The sequence below is a fragment of the Lampetra fluviatilis genome, chromosome 2, assembly GCF_964198595.1.
Source record: "Lampetra fluviatilis chromosome 2, kcLamFluv1.1, whole genome shotgun sequence".
Lineage (NCBI taxonomy): Eukaryota > Metazoa > Chordata > Hyperoartia > Petromyzontiformes > Petromyzontidae > Lampetra > Lampetra fluviatilis.
This window is the reverse complement of record NC_136276.1, coordinates 379,782-401,359: the sequence shown is the minus strand read 5'-3', so window position 1 is coordinate 401,359 and position 21,578 is coordinate 379,782.

The following is a 21,578-nucleotide window of genomic DNA, read 5'->3' as shown; positions in this document are numbered from 1 at the left end:
AAGCAGCGGCCACGTGACGAGCCGGCGCCAAATCTCCCCGAGCTCTGCGGTCCTCGATATACGAAGTCGCTGCCGGCCAATGAATGATTCTTTACTCGTGGGAGGTAAACTTAGAGCCCGCAGGAGACCTACGTGTGCGAGGGGGCAACACTCGATCTCACACAGACGGGACAGATGGAGTCCACAATTTGCTGTGGCGCCTTCTCCTGGCCAGCCAGGACTCAGCTGCACTCCGAGAAGCGCGCACGGAGCACAAACGCGCGCTCTCGTGCTCTCTGTGTGGCCTGTGATGTCCGTTTTGTTACATTTGTCGCCTGCATTCTACACGTGTTTGGATTTTGTAATTTGCGCGGAGATGCGGCAAAACCGCGGAGTTCGTTGGCCGCTCGTTGCAGGGAGGTTCACGGTTCGAACCCCCGACAGGCCGCCCTGGTTAACGCTGTTGTGCGAGCGTTGACCGTGTAGGATTACTACGCACCGTCTGCGTCACAGTGGACGTTAAAGATCCCGTGGCGTAATTCGAAAAGAGGAGAGACCGTTGCCCTACAAATTTACCAAATTTGAAAAAAAACTACAACCACCACGACTACGAGCAGCGCTCGTTTATCCAGGAAAGCCTCGCTGGGTTTCGAGGCTCTTTTCAGGAGGGTCCTGCCAAGTTTTTGCCGTAACTTTAGTCATTTTCCGGTACAAAAAAACAAGAAAGTGTGCGCATTGGGATGCGTGGCCAACGCCACGGGTATTGTGCGTGTTTCTTCTCTACGGAGACACGGGTATTGTGCGTGTTTCTTCTCTACGGGGGGGGGAGGCTGGAGAACCCGGAGGGAACCCGCGCAGACCACGTGGGAGATCGTACACACGCAGAACGGCGCCCCGGTCGGGAATGGAACCTAGGCGCTTGTCGCCGTGATGCGCGACGGTTCGCGTGGCGCTGCCGCGCTGATTTGTGTTGACGTGGAACGCAGGTTGACAGCGACACCTCAAGTCGGCCGCGGGTTGATGAAGCGATCGGATGATAACAGTGTCGATGACGTCGTCTCAGTGACCCTGGATAAATAACCAAGCAAAGACAAAGATCCCCCGTATAATCTTAATTTTAGAACTTTCGTGACTGCAGGAATTATTATTTGGTTCTTTCGGTTAAGTCACGTCTAAAGATAAAATAATAAATTAAATTAAATAATAGAATACGACGTTGCAATCGAAACGTCGTATTCTATTATTTAATTTAATTTATTATTTTATCTTTAGACGTGACTTAACCGAAAGAACCAAATAATAATCCCCCGTATAGTTCTTTTCAACAGACTGTTGGGGCAAGTGCTGTTAGCGAGCACCTATGAAGGCCGACACGGCACACGAGGGGGTGGGTGGCCATCACCACGCCTGGACGCCTTTGTCTCCCGAGTGGCCATGTTTACACACCGCACCAGGTACTCATTTGAGGCTGAGTCGACCTAGGGGAGGCCCATGACCGGTTCAGATAATCGTCACTGGTGTTGGCCGTGAGCAGGAATGGAATTCGGATCGCCGGGTTCGTAGCCCAGCGCGCTAACCGCTACCCAACCGCTCCCCATATACAATTACAAAGATCAACCCTATAGACATACCGTGTACTGACAGGTACACTTTAAATGTAACATTAAAGTTTCACTTTGTAACATTAAAGTTACACTTTAATGTTACAAAGTGTTGTTGTCTTGGTGTGGTCTGGGACTGTTTTTGTTGTTATTTTTGCTGCCTTGAACTCGCTTGCATTTCGTATTGACACATCGGAAGGAATGAATGTACACGTGCAATTTGTACTTATAAACTGTATCTAGGATTATTGTTGACCATTTCTATATTTTTCACTCCCATCGTTTTATTTGTATTTGTTGTTGTAACTTTGCTGTCCCGTCCGGATTGGACATCTGTGAACAACAACTTCATAGCTCATCGGATTCCTCCAGGATAAATACAGATTCTGATTCTGACATACACACATACACCCGTACACAGATACATTGATCCCCGTGTATGTATGTTGAACTTCTTTCGCACCGGACGTAACCAACCGTGCATATGCTCATAAAGAGGTGTTTGGGTTAGATCGCGCAAGTGTAAATGTGTTGTAACCCTCCACCACCCGACACACAGTGAGTTACGACTTCAGCCCACCGGTGTGTTGGAGAGTAAATCCACAACATTTACAATCTGAGTAGTACGACGTTTCGCTGGTAATTACATCTATCATCATCGGGCGATTTTACAAAATAGACCTTACTCGCTGTGTCGCGTGGTGGAGGGTTACGACACAAAAACCTTAATAATGAATAATATTGGTCGCGAAAGCTTACTGCGTGTTAAACGTGCAGGTGATGTGTGCAACTCGGATTATAGCGGGCATGGCGGACGAAGGGGTGGTGTTATGGCGAGCAACATATCCGGCCGCCTTTGTCTCCCCAAGTGCTGATGTCATTACACCACACCAGGTACTCATTTTAGGCTGAATTGACTTCGGGGAGAACAGAGAACGGTTCAGCTACCGCTCGTCACTGATGCCAGCCGTGGTCGGGAATCCAGTCAACTTTATAGAGGTCACGTGGGGCGAGTTTACCCACTATCAGGCGAGTGCCACGTGTCCCGACTTGGTGTGTATTTGCACAGAGAAGAAGATGATGATGTTGATGATGATGTTGATGATGTTGATGATGATGATGTTGATGATGCGGATGATGTTGTTGATGATGATGATGTTGATGGCTTCACAGGAGAAGGCAGACCGTGGCGGCTCGAGAGGACTGCAGTCTGGGAAGCCCGGGGACAGGGATCACACCGATGGTTCGTTGCAACGTTGGTTGCTTGCGGTCCTGTGGCAAAGGTGAGTGGTGAAGGAGGAAGTGGTGTAGGAGGAGATGAGGTGTGTGGAGGGTGTATGTACGTGTGTGTGTACGTGTGTGTAGGGGATGTAGGGTGTGTGTGGAGGGTGTGTGCACGTGTGTGTGTGTGTGTGGCGCGTGTGTTTAATTTATCTTCACGTCTTGTATATGTGTAAATCTGTATACCCTGACGCAGTGTGTAAACATTACAACGAGGGAGACAGAGGTCTGGCCTGGTGTTTGCCACCCATCCCGTGCCGGCCTTAATAGGTGCTCGCTAACAGCACTTGCCCCAACAGTCTATTAAGGCTATACGGGGAATATTTATACGTACATGCATACAACTCGTGTGTGCACGCTCACGCGTGTGTGCACGCGCACGCGTGTGTGCATGCCGCGCGTGTGTGCACGCTCACGCGTGTGTGCACGCACACGCGCATGTGCATGCCGCGCGTGGGCATGCCGCGCGTGTGTGCATGCCCGCGCGTGTGTGCATGCGTGTGTGCATGCCGCGCGTGTGTGCATGCCCACGCGTGTGTGCATGCCGCGCGTGTGTGCATGCCCGCGCGTGTGTGCATGCCGCGCGTGTGTGCATGCCCACGCGTGTGTGTCGGCACGTGTCCCAGTCCGCACCGAGCGTGGCGGCCACTCAGCCGCCCTCTGCGCGAGCCGCCCCCACGCCGCCCCCCCTCGCCCCAGCGGCAGCAGCGGCAGCGGCAGCGGCGAGGGGGGGAGGGGTCACGCCGGCGTCGTGAAGCGCAGGGCACCTTGCGGGGTGCATGGGGGGTAGGAGGGGGCAGGAGGGGAGGGGCTGCTTGTACCCCTCCCCTTCACCACCGCGTGCTGCTGGGAAGCCGACTGCTGTGGAACAGTGAACGCTGATATTGGCACAAAGCGGCGATTGTGTGGAGCGGTGGCTATAAATGGTTAAAGAGTAATTTCGGCGGAAAGGTGGAGATGGATAGATAGGTAAATAATTAAATAACGGGGCGCAAGAAATTCTACACGGGGGGGGGCGGGCGGGGCGCGGCCATAAAGATCCTCCCGGGCTATTGGCGACCTGAGCGAGGGCATCGCTGGGAAGGTGTTTGCCTCTCCTATGCACAGCGCACAGGTGTGTGCCGTGGGGCGGGGTGGGTGAGACGTGGGGGGGGGGGGGGTGAGACGTGGGGGGGGGGTAGCTTCCTTCCCGCTGTCTACCCAGCAGCACCGCCACGAGAGGCCGGCCTGCCGAGCCCATGTGGTGTGATTGTGTGTGGTGTGATTGTCTGTGGTGTGATTGTCTGTGGTGTGATTGTCTGTGGTGTGATTGTCTGTGGTGTCATTGTCTGTGGTGTGATTGTCTGTGGTGTGATTGTCTGTGGTGTCATTGTCTGTGGTGTCATTGTCTGTGGTGTGATTGTCTGTGGTGTGATTGTCTGTGGTGTGATTGTCTGTGGTGTGATTGTCTGTGGTGTCATTGTCTGTGGTGTCATTTTCTGTGGTGTCATTGTATGTGGTGTCATTGTCTGTGGTGTGATTGTCTGTGGTGTGATTGTCTGTGGTGTGATTGTCTGTGGTGTGATTGTCTGTGGTGTCATTGTCTGTGGTGTCATTGTCTGTGGTGTCATTGTCTGTGGTGTCATTGTCTGTGATGTGATTGTCTGTGGTGTCATTGTCTGTGGTGTCATTGTCTGTGGTGTCATTGTCTGTGGTGTGATTGTCTGTGGTGTGATTGTCTGTGGTGTGATTGTCTGTGGTGTGATTGTCTGTGGTGTGATTGTCTGTGGTGTCATTGTCTGTGGTGTCATTGTCTGTGGTGTCATTGTCTGTGGTGTGATTGTCTGTGGTGTCATTGTCTGTGGTGTCATTTTCTGTGGTGTCATTGTATGTGGTGTCATTGTCTGTGGTGTCATTGTCTGTGGTGTCATTGTCTGTGGTGTCATTGTCTGTGGTGTGATTGTCTGTGGTGTGATTGTCTGTGGTGTGATTGTCTGTGGTGTCATTGTCTGTGGTGTCATTGTCTGTGGTGTCATTGTCTGTGGTGTCATTGTCTGTGGTGTCATTGTCTGTTGTGTCATTGTCTGTGGTGTCATTGTCTGTGGTGTGATTGTCTGTGGTGTCATTGTCTGTGGTGTCATTGTCTGTGGAGTGATTGTCTATAGCCTCTATGCGCTGTAAATATTTGCGTGTTTGCTTAATAGTCCTTGGACGCACGATGCAAATTCAAAGCATCGTCAGCTATGACGGCGACGTGCACAGTGGAAGCAGAGCGCCACAGAGGCGAGACGGCGCCCGAGCACGGTGCGCATCTTGATTCGAGCCTTATTTGCAGAAAATGTTTTCTCAGCAACATTTCCCTTCGCGCTGCTCGATCACAGGTCACCTGCAGGGCGCGTTCAATCATCAACGGCGGTGACGCGGCTTTGCCTCCTGTACCGCAGCGTGAGACACTTCGAGATGTAAACCAAGAAGACCAACATGCAACATATTCGCGGTTTAAGACGTTGAAGAGTTTTGCGACCAATATTATCCATAACAAACGTTTGTTCTGGGTTAGATCGCGTTAATATAAAATGTGTTTTTAAACAACCACCACCGACACCGCCAATTGGTAAAGATTTCCACGTAAACAAACGCGACAATTCGTGACTACTTCAGCGCACCGAAACAGGAAGACTTCTTCACAATTCTCGCACATCACCTGGTGAAGCTGGTTGCAATGTTGTGAGTTTACTCTAAACACAAACCGACGCGCTGAGAGAGTAAGCACTTGGCACGCTTTGTCGACGTGACAAACATTACTTATTGACTGTGTCGGGTGGTGGTGGGTTAACGACACATTTATATTGACTCAACACACCAGTCAACGACACTGTGGCCTTCGTAGATTATAAATCTTTGAAATAGGCGACGTTTCGGGCAATGGCCCTTCATCGTGATGAAAATACAGAGTGGCCAGAGAGATGCCCTGAATGAGAGCTGGAGCCTGCGGGAGACGCGCCGCCACGTCCCGGGGCACACGGCACGCGGACTCTCTGGCTAGCCGGGCACATCACATCTCCCTGTCGAGGACGTGGATGTACAACCGCCTCAATGCGCATGGGTCTTCCCGTGCAGTCGTCCTTAGATGGAGATAGACAAATTCTCAAATACACGGGGGGATACATCGCATGTCGCGATCTTAACGGATTTCGCGTGAGATTTGCGTGTGTACGGATGCGAGGTGGAGCGGTGCAGCAGCATGTGCTCACATCCTCCCACCGGAGGCTCATTCCTTGTCACGGCTGACATCAGTGGCGAGTGATATTTTAAACGGTCATATGCTCCGCATGCCCTTCAGCGGGTCGCACTAGACCAGATTGGTGAAGTATGGACACAACAACCCCTATGACCGACACGGCGTGGGAGGCCTTCATCCAACAAACGGTTGAAAACAATTCGTCTTCATTTGATCGAAATGCACTCTGCAGTACCAATTATTTATCATATTTGTGAATTTAAATTATTCGCGCGCTGAAACTCTATGCCGACGTGTATCGTAGCTTAGTAAACATCCTCCGGATGCGGCGGCGTAGCTCTGCAGCGTGCAGGCGGTGCAACTGCGCCCGGGCCCACGGGCCCGATCGGCGCAGGGGCCTGGCTACCACGAGTGGGGTCCGTTGGGCAGGGGGCCGTCGTATCCCTGGCACCAGCAGCCAGGCCAACGGCCCACGCCAGCGCTGTTGAGATGAGAAGCAATTGGAATTCGAGAGTCGGGTTGTGTTTAAACGCTGGTCACGTGGTGTGGTGTGATGTGACGCTCAGTGAACGAGGACGTGTCTGAGAGTAGAACACGTTGAGAAGGGACGAGTCGTTGTAGGATGCTCAAGCAGTGACTTCTCACTGCAACGGCCCCCGCCGCGTCAGCTGGGTGGAGTGGCCTGCAATACTGCACTCGCTATAGATAGCGCGTGACACAGTCCTGGGCGGAAACAACAACAACAATAACAACAGCCGCCATACACCACTAAAGTGGCGGTGACATCTCCAACCGCGCCTGTGCCAGACTAGGTACACACCGTGTGGCTTAGGAGGTCACGAGACGAGACCCAGGTGTGATGGGCAGTTGCGTCACATCTTACCCCCCCCAACCCCTTACACAGACAAAGCTCCCCGTGTAGCCTCCACAGACTGTTGGACAAGTGTCGTTTCGTGAGCACATGCTCGCATTGACCATACGAAGATCCCCCATATAGCCTTTAAAAGTATATCCACCCTAACGACACATATAGGGACAGATACGGCATACAATGCAATCGCTGTACATTCACACAACAAAGGATAACAGATGAAACGCTCCGGGGCGATCTGCGGAGCTGTGCGGTAAAGTTATACGGGGCGAGTCCGCTGTAATGCCGGCAATCGCCGCTGCAGTAAATGCATGAAGGGATCTCTGTCGAGCCCGTTTACGATGCGAATCATAAACGAATCTAAACAAAGAGTCGCTCTGTCCGAGTTTTTAGGGCCTCTGAACGAGCCTCTTACACACACCTGAATCATCATTACCACCACCACCACCATCATCATCACCACCATCATCATCATCACCACCATCACCATCATCCTCATTATCACTACCACCACCGTTATCATCACCACCACCATCATTACCATCATCATCACCACCACCACCATCATCCTCATTACCACCATCATCATTTCCGCCACCACCACCACCATGACCATTACCGGCTGTGTCGTGCACATCCGCACGTCCCGACTGATGAGTCCTAATAAGGGCGAAGGCGTCTCCACTGGTCCCTTGTGTTTCATTGCCGCCGGTCGCGATGGCCGCGTCTTCTCGGTGTTCTCTCACTCGTGGCGTCAACGACAAAATGTCCACGCATGCAGTTCACTTGAGCTGATGGTCTGGACGAGGCTGAGTTGAGAGATTTTGTGTATGCGATGCCCCACACCTATGAGCAGAGGTGTGGACTCGAGTCATGTGACTTGGACTCGAGTCAGACTCGAGTCATGAATTTGATGACTTGCGACTCGACTTGGACTTGCATAACAATGACTTTGTCCCACCTATGAGATGTGGACTCGAGTCATGTGACTTGGACTCGAGTCAGACTCGAGTCATGAATTTGATGACTTGCGACTCGACTTGGACTTGCATAACAATGACTTTGTCCCACCTCTGCCTATGAGTGTCGTTAAATCTACAGTCGTTGTGTCTCTGCCTGCGCTGTTGTGTTTGTTGTGGTCGTGTTTGTGTATCTCTGTGTAAATGAACAGTGATCCTGTGTGTACACACAGAGTGTGCTTGTGTGTAAACATGTAGAGTTGTCTGTGCGTTGTGTTATTATGCATGTGTTATTATATCAATATGTGTACACGTTCAATCGTGCGCATGTAAATGTGTGTATATGTGTACATACGAAGTGTTGTTGTTTTTGTCTAACCGCGAGAACACTTGTGGCAACGCAGCGGTAACACCTGAGCCTCACATCAACAAGCACCTGGGTTCGATTGCGTCCCCCTGTTTCTTCAGCGTGTGTTAGTTAGCAATGTGTGTGGAGTTTGTACGTTCTCGCCCTGTTCTTCAGCGTGTGTTAGTGAGCAATGTGTGTGGAGTTTGTACGTCATCCCCCTGTTCTTCAGCGTGTGTTAGTGAGCAATGTGTGTGGAGTTTGTACGTCATCCCCCTGTTCTTCAGCGTGTGTTAGTGAGCAATGTGTGTGGAGTTTGTACGTCATCCCCCTGTTCTTCAGCGTGTGTTAGTGAGCAATGTGACCGTGTTGGCCAAACATCCCAATGCCGAAGCAGAACGTGTAAATGAGTGAACGCGTTCTCAGTTGGGACGCCGCACAGCAGCAGCATCGCTCCTTGATTGTTAAAACCTGGCAAGACCCTCCTGCAAAACATAGTCTCGATACTCAGTGAGGCATTCCTGCGTAAAACAGCGTCACAACAATACTTATTACTACAATTATTACTACAATAAGAAGCATTATTGTTGTTGTTCTTGTTAAATCATCGCTGTTTCCCATTCGGATGCGAGCCGGGACCTTTGACCCCAGGCTGTGGGGCAGGAGTGAGGAGGGGGCGAAGCGGCGTCCACTGGGCCCCGGGCGTCTCCCGGTGTCGCGGCCGCCCCGGGCCCGTGGCCGTGCGGCTGCCTCCAGCACACGCGGGGAGTGGACGCGCGGTGCGATGAGCAGATCAACACTCGGGTGGCTTCTTTGTCCGCACGGCTGATGTTGACGAAGAGCGACAGCCGTCATGTCGCACGGCGTGCTCGATGAGCCATATGACGGCGTCAGGAGCGGGAGTGGTGAATCAGCGCCGCCGCCGCCGCCGCCGTGATGGTGGTGGTGTCGCCTCCGTCGTGATTGTGGATCGGGCGTCGAGTCGTTCCGCGTCCCACGGCTCCCTTCTGGGTGGTGGCCACAGTCTCCGCACACTGCCCGGAGAGTTTTTAATCTTCCCATTTGTGCATCATCATCGTCATCATCCAGTATCTGCATCTGCTGCACCGTACGATGTGTTTACATGGGGGGTGTAAACATGTCTCTCCTGCCAAGCCGGACAGGGTCCCCTCCACCCGTTAACGAGCGGCAATTAATGGGATGTCCCTAATTGGGGGAGGAGTGGGAGGGGTTGCTGGTCCGGGGTCAGTGATTCCATCTGCCCCCAACTAACCTCCACGACCATCCCCCCCTCCTCTCTAAACCTCAGCACATCACCCCCCCCACTACCGCCCCCCGAAACCAACCCCCCGATCCCCCACTCATAACAACGCCCCCCATCCCACGCAATCACTCCCGCCCCCCTCCTCCTCTCTAAACCTCAGCACATCACCCCTCCCCCCACTACCGCCCCCCGAAACCACCCCCCCGACCCCCCACTCATAACGCCCCCCCCCCACGCAATCACTCTCGCTCCTGCGCGTGTAATTGAGAGCACTTCAATCCTTAGTGGGCGAGCGGGCGGGCGGGCGAGTGAACGAGTCCACGCTCTCGCCCCCCGTGTCTGTTCGTGCCACATTCCGCTCGTCAATTCGTGAGTTCATTCGTTCGTTATTCGTTCGTTGGTAAACTTTTGAAACGCGCGCGAATTGAAGTAAAAAACGATGTTGTCCAGAGGCGAGGGAGATTTGGAGAAGAGAGCCGAGTCGTGAGATTCTGCCGGAATGGGACCCAAGGCGAGGAGGGGGGTGACGAGGCATACAATTCCAAACGCCTGGAGCTGCGAATCCCTTTTGGGGGGCCTCACATGGCAAACACAAAGATCCCCATGATGGCCCGAACAGACTGTTGGGGCAAGTTCTGGTTGCGAAATTCACCGATGAAGGCTGTCGCGGCACACGAGGGGGTGAGTGATCAAAACCTCGCCCGGCCGCCTTTGTTTCTCCAATGACGATGTTTAAACATCGCACCAGGTACTCATTTGAGCCTGAGTCGACCTAGGGGAGGCCCAGGACCGATTCGGATAATCGTCACAGGGGGAATCGAACTTGGGTGGCGGGGATCGTAGCAAAGCGTGCTAACCCTTGCACCACCGCTCCCCTCTCGCACATACATATACAAACACCCACATATATACACACACACACATATTTATATAACGCAATGCTCTCTCACACTCAAAGTTACGCATATACACCACACTCTCAATTACACACTCATACACGTCCTCACTACTTTCACACTTACACGCATTGGTTATTCTTTTTGCGATTTCGTCTGTTAACATTTTTATTTTTTATCTGACAGCACTTTGTACGACATCTTTTTCACGAAATATTGCTATAGAAATAAAGACTTGATTGATTGAGACTTGATAGATGTACATGTGTGTCCACGTGTCGTCATTACGTGTTTGCTATGTGCGTGTCAGTTGATACCCTGGTCACCATTGCAAACGAAATTATCCCAACATCACAAAGGAATTTCCAGGTGAAATATTTTAATTCATAAAATAACATTAAATAACGCATTCTCTCCCGCAACACGGCGTCGATAGATACTTGACCATGAACGTTGTGCCAAGTATTGCCTTGCGACAGCTCCACTCCACTGGAAACCTAACAAGTATGGGATGAATATGAAGACAACAAAGGTGCTGATGAGACGCGGTGTACCGAAACCGCTGCGGCGTTGTGCTTCGACTGCATCAATGCTGCTGAAATGATGCACTGTCGCAAGGCGGCCTTGTGGCTTATGGGATGCGTACAAATAACGATCGTTTGTCACGTGCTCAGACGGACACGTGAAGATAGTTTGCGATGCTGCTGGTGCATAAATTAACAAAAAACAAACCATCAACACATGCGTCGATAACACCGTGATCTTAACATAAACAAAACATTATCGGTGACGTTTCGGGCAGCGGCGCTTCTTCACAGCACGCCGACAACCATTTGTTGAGTGTGTTGAGTTTTTGCCAGGTATATGAACGGGAGAGATTGTCTATTCATCTATTATTGTTGGTATTGTTGGTATTACGTCCACTTTTGTCGTCTCCACATCACACGCAGTCTGCAGCCTCACCAGGCGAGGGGCTATGTACACACACACACACACGCGTGTGTGTGTCTACATATATTTCCAATCTCGAATCTCACGGCATTCGCCGATGATATACTACGATATAGGAATGGGGTGACCATAATTAATTCTTTATATGATGAAATTCGCCAATCTGCTTTGCGTGAGTTATTCGCGCTGTAACAATCCGCGAGCGGGCTGGCGTGCGGTCGAGCGAGGGAGGGATGGAGAGAGGGAGGGAGGGAGATGGGGAAGGTGAGGGATGGAGGGAGGTTTTTGTTCATCTCAACCTTTCCGGCGCAATTCAATCGAAGTCGTTCGCGTGAGAGGAGCCGTGCCCTCAGGAGCCGTGCCCTCAGGAGCCGTGCCCTCAGGAGCCGTGCTCTCAGGAGTCGTGCTCTCAGGAGCCGTGTTCTCAGGAGCCGTGTTCTCAGGAGCCGTGCCCTCAAGAGCCGTGCTCTCAGGAGCCGTGCCCTCAGGAGCCGTGCTCTCAGGAGCCGTGTTCTCAGGAGCCGTGTTCTCAGGAGCCGTGCCCTCAGGAGCCGTGCTCTCAGGAGCCGTGCTCTCAGGAGTCGTGCTCTCAGGAGCCGTGCCCTCAGGAGCCGTGCCCTCAGGAGTCGTGCTCTCAGGAGCCGTGTTCTCAGGAGCCGTGTTCTCAGGAGCCGTGCCCTCAGGAGCCGTGCTCTCAGGAGCCGTGCTCTCAGGAGTCGTGCTCTCAGGAGCCGTGCCCTCAGGAGCCGTGCTCTCAGGAGTCGTGCTCTCAGGAGCCGTGCCCTCAGGAACCGTGCCCTCAGGAGCCGTGCTCTCAGGAGTCGTGCTCTCAGGAGCCGTGTTCTCAGGAGCCGTGTTCTCAGGAGCCGTGCCCTCAGGAGCCGTGCTCTCAGGAGCCGTGCCCTCAGGAGCCGTGCCCTCAGGAGTCGTGCTCTCAGGAGCCGTGCTCTCAGGAGCCGTGCCCTCAGGAGCCGTGCTCTCAGGAGCCGTGCCCTCAGGAGCCGTGCCCTCAGGAGCCGTGCCCTCAGGAGCCGTGCTCTCAGGAGCCGTGCTCTCAGGAGCCGTGCTCTCAGGAGTCGTGCTCTCAGGAGCCGTGCCCTCAGGAGCCGTGCCCTCAGGAGCCGTGCCCTCAGGAGCCGTGCTCTCAGGAGCCGTGCCCTCAGGAGCCGTGCCCTCAGGAGCCGTGCCCTCAGGAGCCGTGCCCTCAGGAGCCGTGCCCTCAGGAGCCGTGCCCTCAGGAGCCGTGCCCTCAGGAGCCGTGCTCTCAGGAGCCGTGCCCTCAGGAGCCGTGCCCTCAGGAGCCGTGCCCTCAGGAGCCGTGCCCTCAGGAGCCGTGCTCTCAGGATTCGTGCTCTCACCTCCTCTGGGTTCGCGACCTCCCGCGGAGCCCGCGGGACACCGCGAGCCGCTGACGAACAGCGCAGAAGCGCGGCGCCTCCCTCGGCCCCACGAACCGAATGAGAGGGGACAGAATATTATTGGCGACGTTCATGACGTGATACTGCCGCATTTAGCCAAATCAGCGCGGTCTACGTGGACGTTCAGAACGTTCGAACGTTCAAGCGCTCTGCATGGGAGGCTGCTACTTCCTGCGTTTTCAGGCAGCGGCATTGGCAGCATCGCCGTAGTATTCTCTCTGTGATCCACCAACCCTTGCATCACTAAGCGCTCGATCGCAGGCTCGAGCAGCCGCGTCCGAATTTAAACCGCGCGGTAGATCCGTAAAATATTATGACATAACGAATACATCGACATATGAGTTCAGCTATTCTATGAAGGTAAAAGCCGCCCGACGGGGTGCGTGGCCTACTCCTCCACGCTGCAAGAGGTGGAATTACCCACACGTTACCCCGCCACACGTGGGGCATTACCCACACGTTACCCCGCCACACGTGACGCATTACCCACACGTTACCCCACCACACGTGGCGCATTACCCACACGTTACCCCGCCACACGTGACGCATTACCCACACGTTACCCCGCTACACGTGGGGCATTACCCACACGTTACCCCGCCACACGTGGGGCATTACCCACACGTTACCCGCCACACGTGGGGCATTACCCACACGTTACCCCGCCACACGTGGGGCATTACCCACACGTTACCCCGCCACACGTGGGGCATTACCCACACGTTACCCCGCCACACGTGGGGCATTACCCACACGTTACCCCGCCACACGTGACGCATTACCCACACGTTACCCTGCTACACGTGGGGCATTACCCACACGTTACCCCACCACACGTGGGGCATTACCCACACGTTACCCCACCACATGTGACGCATTACCCACACGTTACCCCGCTACACGTGGGGCATTACCCACACGTTACCCCGCCACACGTGGGGCATTACCCACACGTTACCCCGCCACACGTGGGGCATTACCCACACGTTACCCCGCCACACGTGGGGCATTACCCACACGTTACCCCGCCACACGTGGGGCATTACCCACACGTTACCCCGCCACACGTGGGGCATTACCCACACATTACCCCGCTACATGTGGGGCATTACCCACACTTTACCCGCCTAACTGTGGTGACTGACGTCCCCATCGATGGTGCTGGGTGGATCCTGTGGCGACTGCCGCGCCGGGAGAACGGACTCCGCCCCCGCTCCGACCCCCGCGCCGCGCGGCGGCAGCGTCCCAGCGGCGAGCTGAGATCGAGGTCCGGGTTCCCTGTCAATCTCTCGCCTGAAACCCAAATCTCCACCTATCGACTCGCAGTATCCCCATCTCATAATTGCTTATAATAAACTTACATTCCATTTTCTAAATGCATCATAAAGTTATCAGTAATAATGCATTATTTTAATGAATTCGCCAGAAGCAATTTTGCAAACAATTTCAAATGACCCGCAAGTGCTCCATCACGCGGTGACGGGCACGGGGGGGCGGGGGGCAGAGGCTGGGGTGTAGGGTGGGGGTGTGTGTGTGTGGGTGTGTGTGTGTGGGTGTGTGTGTGTGGGTGTGTGTGTGAGGGTGTGTATATGAGGGTGTGTGTATGTCGATGTGTGTATGAGGGTGTATGGGTGTGTATGAGGGTGTGTGTGTGAGGGTGTGTGTATTTGTGTGTGTATGAGGGTGTGTGTGTGAAGGTGTGTGTGTGAGGGTGTGTGTATCAGGGTGTGTGTGTGTGGGTGTCTGTATGAGGGTGTGTGTATGAAGGTGTGTGTGTGAGGGTGTGTATATGAGGGTGTGTGTGTGTGTCTGTATGAGGGTGTGTGTGTGAAGGTGTGTGTGAGTGGGTGTGTGTATGAGGGTGTGTTGTGAAGGTGTGTGTGTGAGGGTGTGTATATGAGGATGTGTGTATGTCGATGTGTGTATGAGGGTGTGTGTGTGAAGGTGTGTGTGTGTCGGTGTGTGTATGAGAGTGTGTGTGTGTGGGTGTGTGTATGAGGGTGTGTGTGTGAAGGTGTGTGTGTGTGAGGGTGTGTATATGAGGGTGTGTGTGTGAGGGTGTGTGTATGAGGGGGAGCGATGGTCCAGTGGTTAACTCGCTACGAACGGTCCTGAGCCACCCATTGGATGACTCAACTTTGAATGAGTCCATGGGGTGGTGGGTAAACATCAGCGCTGGGGAGACAAAGGCGGCCGGGCGTGGTGCTGGCCACCCACCCTCTGGTGTGCCGTGCCGGCCTTCATAAGTTCTCGCTAGCAGCGCTTGCCCCAACAGTCTGTAAAAGCTACACGGGGGATATTTGTCTTAAAGTCGTTGTGTATCGTTGTGTTGGGCTTGGTGTTTGTATTTATATTTGTATTTGTATGTGATGGGTGAAAGGTGGGGGGGGGGGGGACCAGGGGGCGGGTGCGATGGGGAAGGTGGAGGAGGAAGGTGAGGGGAGGAAGGGGGCTGGGTTTATGCGGGGTCCGGGCCCCCTTAAATCATGAGACGCGTCTTAACCAACGCTCGCGTTCTCCATCATCTGAATGATCAGCGCGTCCGCATAGGAATAACACTCGCGAGCGCGTGTGCGAGAGTGTCTGTGCGCGTGTGTCTGTGCGCATGTGTCTGTGTGCGTGTGTCTGTGCGTGTGTCTGTGCGCGTGTGTCTGTGTGCGTGTCTGTGCGCGTGTGTCTGTGCGCGTGTGTCTGTGCGCGTGTCTGTGTGCGTGTATCTGTGCGCCTGTGTCTGTGCGCGTGTGTCTGTGCGTCTGTGTCTGTGCGCGTGTGTCTGTGCGCGTGTGTCTGTGCGTGTGTCTGTGTGCGTGTGTGTCTGTGTGCGTATGTCTGTGCGCGTGTGTCTATGCGCCTGTGTCTGTGCGCGTGTGTCTGTGCGCGTGTGTCTGTGCGCGTGTCTGTGCGCGTGTCTGTGTGCGTGTGTCTGTGCGCGTGTGTCTGTATGCGTGTGTCTATGCGCCTGTGTCTGTGCGCGTGTGTCTGTGCGCGCGTGTCTGTGCGCGTGTCTGTCCGCCTGTGTCTTTGCGCGTGTGTCTGTGCGCGTGTGTCTGTGCGTGTGTCTGTGCGCGTGTGTCTGTGCGCCTGTGTCTGTACGCGTGTGTCTGTGCGCGTGTGTCTGTGCGCGTGTCTGTGCGCGTGTCTGGGCGCGTGTGTCTTTGCGCGTGTGTCTGTGCGCCTGTGTCTGTGCGCGTGTGTCTGTGCGCGTGTGTCTGTGCGCGTGTGTCTGTGTGCGTGTCTGTGCGCGTGTGTCTGTGCGCGTGTCTGTGCGCGTGTCTGTGCGCGTGTCTGTGTGCGTGTGTCTGTGCGCGTGTGTCTGTGCGCGTGTGTCTGTGCGCGTGTGTCTGTGCGCGTGTCTGTGCGCGCGTGTCTGTGCGGGTGTGTCTGTGCGCGTGTGTCTGTGCGCGTGTGTCTGTGCGTGTGTCTGTGCGCGTATCTGTGCGCGTGTCTGTGCGCGTGTGTCTGTGCGTGTGTCTGTGCGCGTGTGTCTGTGCGTGTGTCTGTGCGCGTGTGTCTGTGCGCGTGTGTTTGTGGATGTTGGGTGGCGCAGTGGTGAGCGCGCTGCGCGACGAACCCGGCGACCCGAGTTCGATTCTCGATCACGGACAACACCAGTGACGATTATCTGAACCGGTCCTATGCCGTCCCGAGGTCGACTCATTCTCAAATGAGTATCTGGTGCGGTGTGTAAACATCGCCACTACGAAGACAAAGGCGGCCGGGCGTGGTGTTGGCCACCCACCACCTCGTGTTCGGTGCTGGTCATCGCCGTTCGCTAACAGGACGTGCCCCAAATATATAATCATGCTATACGGGAATCTTTGTATTTATATGTGAGCATTGCTTCATCTCAGCCCGAAACATTGTTCCTAAAATTATTTTGACCACGCCACATTAATCTCGCCTTATTCTGTGCTGAATATGTTTTTTTTTACCAGTGTTACTTCTAAATAATCTAAGAATATTATGGATTGGCGTACTTTAGTCATATATAGAATGTCCATAACACTTTCTAATCGACGTGTCCCCTTTGTCTCTCGGGCTAATTCCCAGTGTGCATCTCTCCAAGCTCTCTTGGCACTCTTAACTTCTCTCCCGTGTTCTTGGTCGCAGCGGCAATAATTCCGATCCACACGCAGTGGCACGTGGGTGGCGCTGATTGTACAAAGTCTTCACGAGGCCACACGATGGCAATTGGTCGCGTTCCGTGTTCAAGTTTAACCTTCAGAAAGGGCTCCAGTCCTGCTCTCCCCGCCTCACTCACTTCCCCAAATGACAAATCACAGACCCACCACCAGCCCCCTGTTACCAGGCGTGTTTAAACTGACAGCGAAGCACGGAAAGACGAATCTTCGTTCACGTCGCCGCCGACCAAGCAGGCGAGCAAGTTGGGATTAGAAAGAAGATGTTGAAGAAGAGACATTTCCTCAAACGTCACCGATTAGAAATTATTTTCTTTTAAGGGTACGGATTTACAGACGAGTATGTTCAGTTTTTTTTTTAACACATGTATGTTTAACTTCTTTCGCACCGTACATTGCCACATGTGTTCCGAATTAAAGTCTGCATTTGTTTACACCACGGGGTGAGATGACAATTCACCTTTGAGCATGCTTTCTGATGACACCTATTTTTTTAAAGGCATATTTACATGTACTTACCTATAGCAGCAATTTAGTAAAAGACAAACCATTCAATAATCACAAAAGTGTTACTTCTGAATAAACACATTAAAATGACAAATCACGTTATCAAATGTTTCTGGCGCGTTGCATTGTGGGAATATGTGTTCGTGTGAGAGGGCAAGGCCCAACCACCATGTCAATGAAAGGGATTTACCTCTCCTACATCTGCAAGTGATGAATTAACATCAGACATCACTGTGATGTGATGTCTGATGTTAATGTGTAGCCTACGAGCGTGCGTTTGATTCAGTGGAAAATAATGCAGGAGTTTAAACTCGCACCAACAAGGCCTGAAAGAATAAACAAGTAGAAATTATGAAAATAACATATAAAGATGGAACAGATGCACTAGAATTGCATTTAGACAGTGAAATGTTACAAATCGCAAGAGAAATCAGAAAACTCAGTAGAAGCTACGATGAGAATATTGGATTTTACAAATGAAGACATATATATAATTATGAACTTATGAACTCAGTTCAAAATAGCTGACGACGTTCAGTAAGATAATACGCACAGTAAATGAACTACAAGGGAATTACGTTGGATAACTTAACAACGAAGGCTGCAGATTGGGACTCAAGATAAATGTGAGCAAAGCAAACGTCACGCGCAACAAGTCCGCACAACTCAACTCAACTTCAGCTGCTGCTGCTGCTGCAGGGCACGCGGCGAGACGGCGTGGCGCGTCTCGAGACCCCCCCCCCTCCGGCCCAACGCGCTGTTCGTATGGAGGTCGCTCCTGCACACACCTCACGTACCTGATGGTTGTTAAACACAGAAAGCGATACAGTACCGTATCGTTGGCATTACGATGAGAGGCGAGTTTGTTGAGTCGGGGCGGAATGGCGCAGGGAGGCGAGGGAGGTTGGGGAGTTGGAGGGTGAAGGGGGGCGGGCTGGGGGGCACAAGGGGGGTCGAGGGGGCTGCGGTCACGTGACGCGCGAAGCGCGCACCCGGGGCGCGCGACCCGGCGCGATACCTCCGGACGCCGGGCGCGCGGATTAAATGCGCCGGTGCGAGCGCGTAGCAGCAGCAGAGCACACACGCGGGCAACACGCACATAGTATGAAATATTAAATAAAGCAATCGAGTAGAGCGAGTGCGGAGAGCGTGAGAGGCAAGGAAAAAAACCTTTTTAATTCAATCTAATTTGCACATTTATGTCAGACGCGATGACTGATCCGCCGAAGTGGATTTTGAAATATTTTGTGAAAATCGCGATCCATAAAGCTCCGATGAGCAAATGCACTCCGCTGAGCGCGCCTGTAATTTCCCCAGAGCCAATTAAGTCTGTATCACGCGCCAGAGTGGAGCCGCGCGGCCTCTCCAGAGGAGCTCGCGGGGAGGAGGGGGGGGCGAGGTCCGAGGGAGTGGTGGGGTGGGTGGGGTGTGGGGGCAAGTGAGCGTGCTAATCAAAGCGATTGGCGGAGAGCGAGTGGTGGTGGTGATGGCGGTGGTTGCCGGGCGTTGCAAGAGGTGGAGAGGGGGGGTGATGTAGTGTGGGTGGTGGAGGTAGAGGTTGCATTGGTGCATGGTGCCCACCCCCCCGTTTCATTCCCTTCCCATTCTGTCCACCCGCTCTCGGCGGCTCATTTCCATTAGTCGTCAGCGAGACAGATTTGTCATTGGAGGGGGAGCTAATCTAGAAAAGGCAGTAAAAACACAGACGTATGATTGCCTGTCGCGAGCCGTGTGATGAATCACACAGCCCAGCCCCGCCCTTCCCACCCCATCCAGCCCCTCCTCTCCATCCCCACTCCCGGCTTCTCCATCACCACCCCTCCCCCGCCGCTCTTCCTGCCACTGCCGCATCACATCTTCGACATTTTACTCAAGCCAATTTCGCTCATGACGTTCAAGATATTCTCGTGAGGGTTGTGCAAAGTTAACCTACAGCTTCAACAGCATCATCATCATCAGCAGCACCATGAGACTCGTCATCAAGTGTGGCATCATCCGCTCTTCAGAGCCACGTGATCATTTATGCCAGTGAAATATTGTGCGCGTTATAAATTTAATTATTATTACCATCATCAGCAAACGGAAAAAATACTATCAGCATAATAATCATCGTGTTTATCATCATCTGCAACGGCATCAGTAAAATCGTCATCAGCTACAGCAGTAGAATAAAAAACTGTTATCATAACCAGCTGCAGCAGTGAGTATCATCACCATTATGGTCACCAGCAAGAGCAGCAGAATAACCATTGACAGCAGCAGCTTCAACACTATGATCATCCTCATCCGTGATCTATCCACCGCAGGACGAAGTCCTCACGCCGTCGGCATTCATGACTGAAGGGAGGGAACCGTGGTGGGACCCCGTGGCGTTCTTGTGCAGCCCTTTGATTGTAGGACATGCGTCGTTGAAAAACAAACTCAGACACTACACGAATCCCACACGACGTTTAACAGTGTAGGAGCAGTGAGTGACCCGGAGATGAAATTCAAACGTTTCAGCCGAGCTACCTCCTGCGGAGCCGATCCGTGGAAGAAAACACACCGTAAAGTCGTGGCCCACTGCGTCCGTGTTGCTGGAGGAGGAGCTACGTTTGAACACGAGGCCTCCGGATGATGCGACTGGCCTTAATTATTCTGGAGAAGGTTATTTCTAAATTAGCGACAAAGCAGTGACTGCCAATATCTGATGTGAAAAAAACCAGTCTAAACCATCGCTTCATAATTGGTGGTAGTGAAATTATCTTTGAAGGATTCCTGCAGATCGCTGGCATTCATTCTCCAGCAAAATGAGAACTCATTTCTATTTTATTTTTTGGACAAGCAGGTTTCCGCCAATGTTTGGCCAAAAAAACGGCAAAATTCGTTGCTATCTAATCAAAATTTGGTTGTAATGCCTTTACAAAAATGTTAAAGTTTTTTTTAAAAATTTGTATACATATGTAGGGCTGTTACGGGAGGGCTGTAAGTGCATACGATCCAATGGGTAACAAACACAGTGGGCGGAGTTACGGGAGTACACGGGGGGGGTGCCCGCAGCGACGTCCGCATGAGGCAGCCTGGGGGGTTGTGATCCTGTTGGGGGGTATAAAGGGGGAGGACAAAGAGAGCTCGGGGCTCAGTCTGGGAACGAAGGAGGAAGAGTGAAGATCCTCTAGCTAGAGCCCTGGACTCCCCTCGACGCCGCCCTTGTCAGGGCTGCAGAGGAGCGAGCCAGAGGCGTGGTTCCGTGAACCAGGGTTAGACCCTGGGACTCCGGAGACCGTAGCCCGACTCACCAGTGTCGGGCCAGTTAGCCTCCCCTAGCTCGTTAGAGGAGGACTTGGGGATAGGTGAGATTAGCTAGGGGGTATCCCCAGTTATCCGGGTGAGGGGGCCGCTACCCCCTCTAGTGTTGTCCTGTACCGATAAGCTGAAAATAAATATACGTGTGCCTCAACCTGGGTGTCCAGCGTCTTCACCGGTACTTCATCTGGTGTCAGAAGTACTACGGACATGGAAACACGTCAGACAGCTCGAGCCAGAGTACCGGAGGAGGACACTGCTGAAGTCGTTGAGCCCGAGGCGGCTCACCAAGACATGGCGCAGCCGGGGGCCGACGCCTTCCTACCGGGGCATCGGCATGAAGAGGGGCCGCAGCCAGACGCGCTACGGCTGGCTCACGAGAGACTGGCGGAGCTACTGTACGCCGCTGCCGCCACGCTGGAAAACATCACGCGGCTGGGGGCTGGTGGTCCACCACGGGGCGAGGGGAGTCGTCAACCTGAGCGCCTTCCCGCCATTTCTGAAAACTCAAACTTTGAATTTCCCGCCATCGTCACGGCAGCTGCGGAGGGCGTGGCCGGGCTCAACCTTGGGTCCGACACCGCTCTCGCTGGGACAGCTGCGTCATCTCCAGCGGAGGGAGCGTCATCACATCCGCGACAGGCGATTCCATCTGCCATTCGCGCCGACGCACAGCCGAGTCCCGGGGATAGCAGCCTACAGACGTCCAAGGCGAACGCTGCGCTACAACAACGGCTGCCTCCGCTGAAAGAATTTGTTGGTGCAGAGGGCGACTGGGGCGGCTTCCAGCGACGCTTCATCGCCCACCAAGAAATGGCAAGGTGGTCCGACGATGAAGCCCTCTGCGCGCTGCCGGCGCTC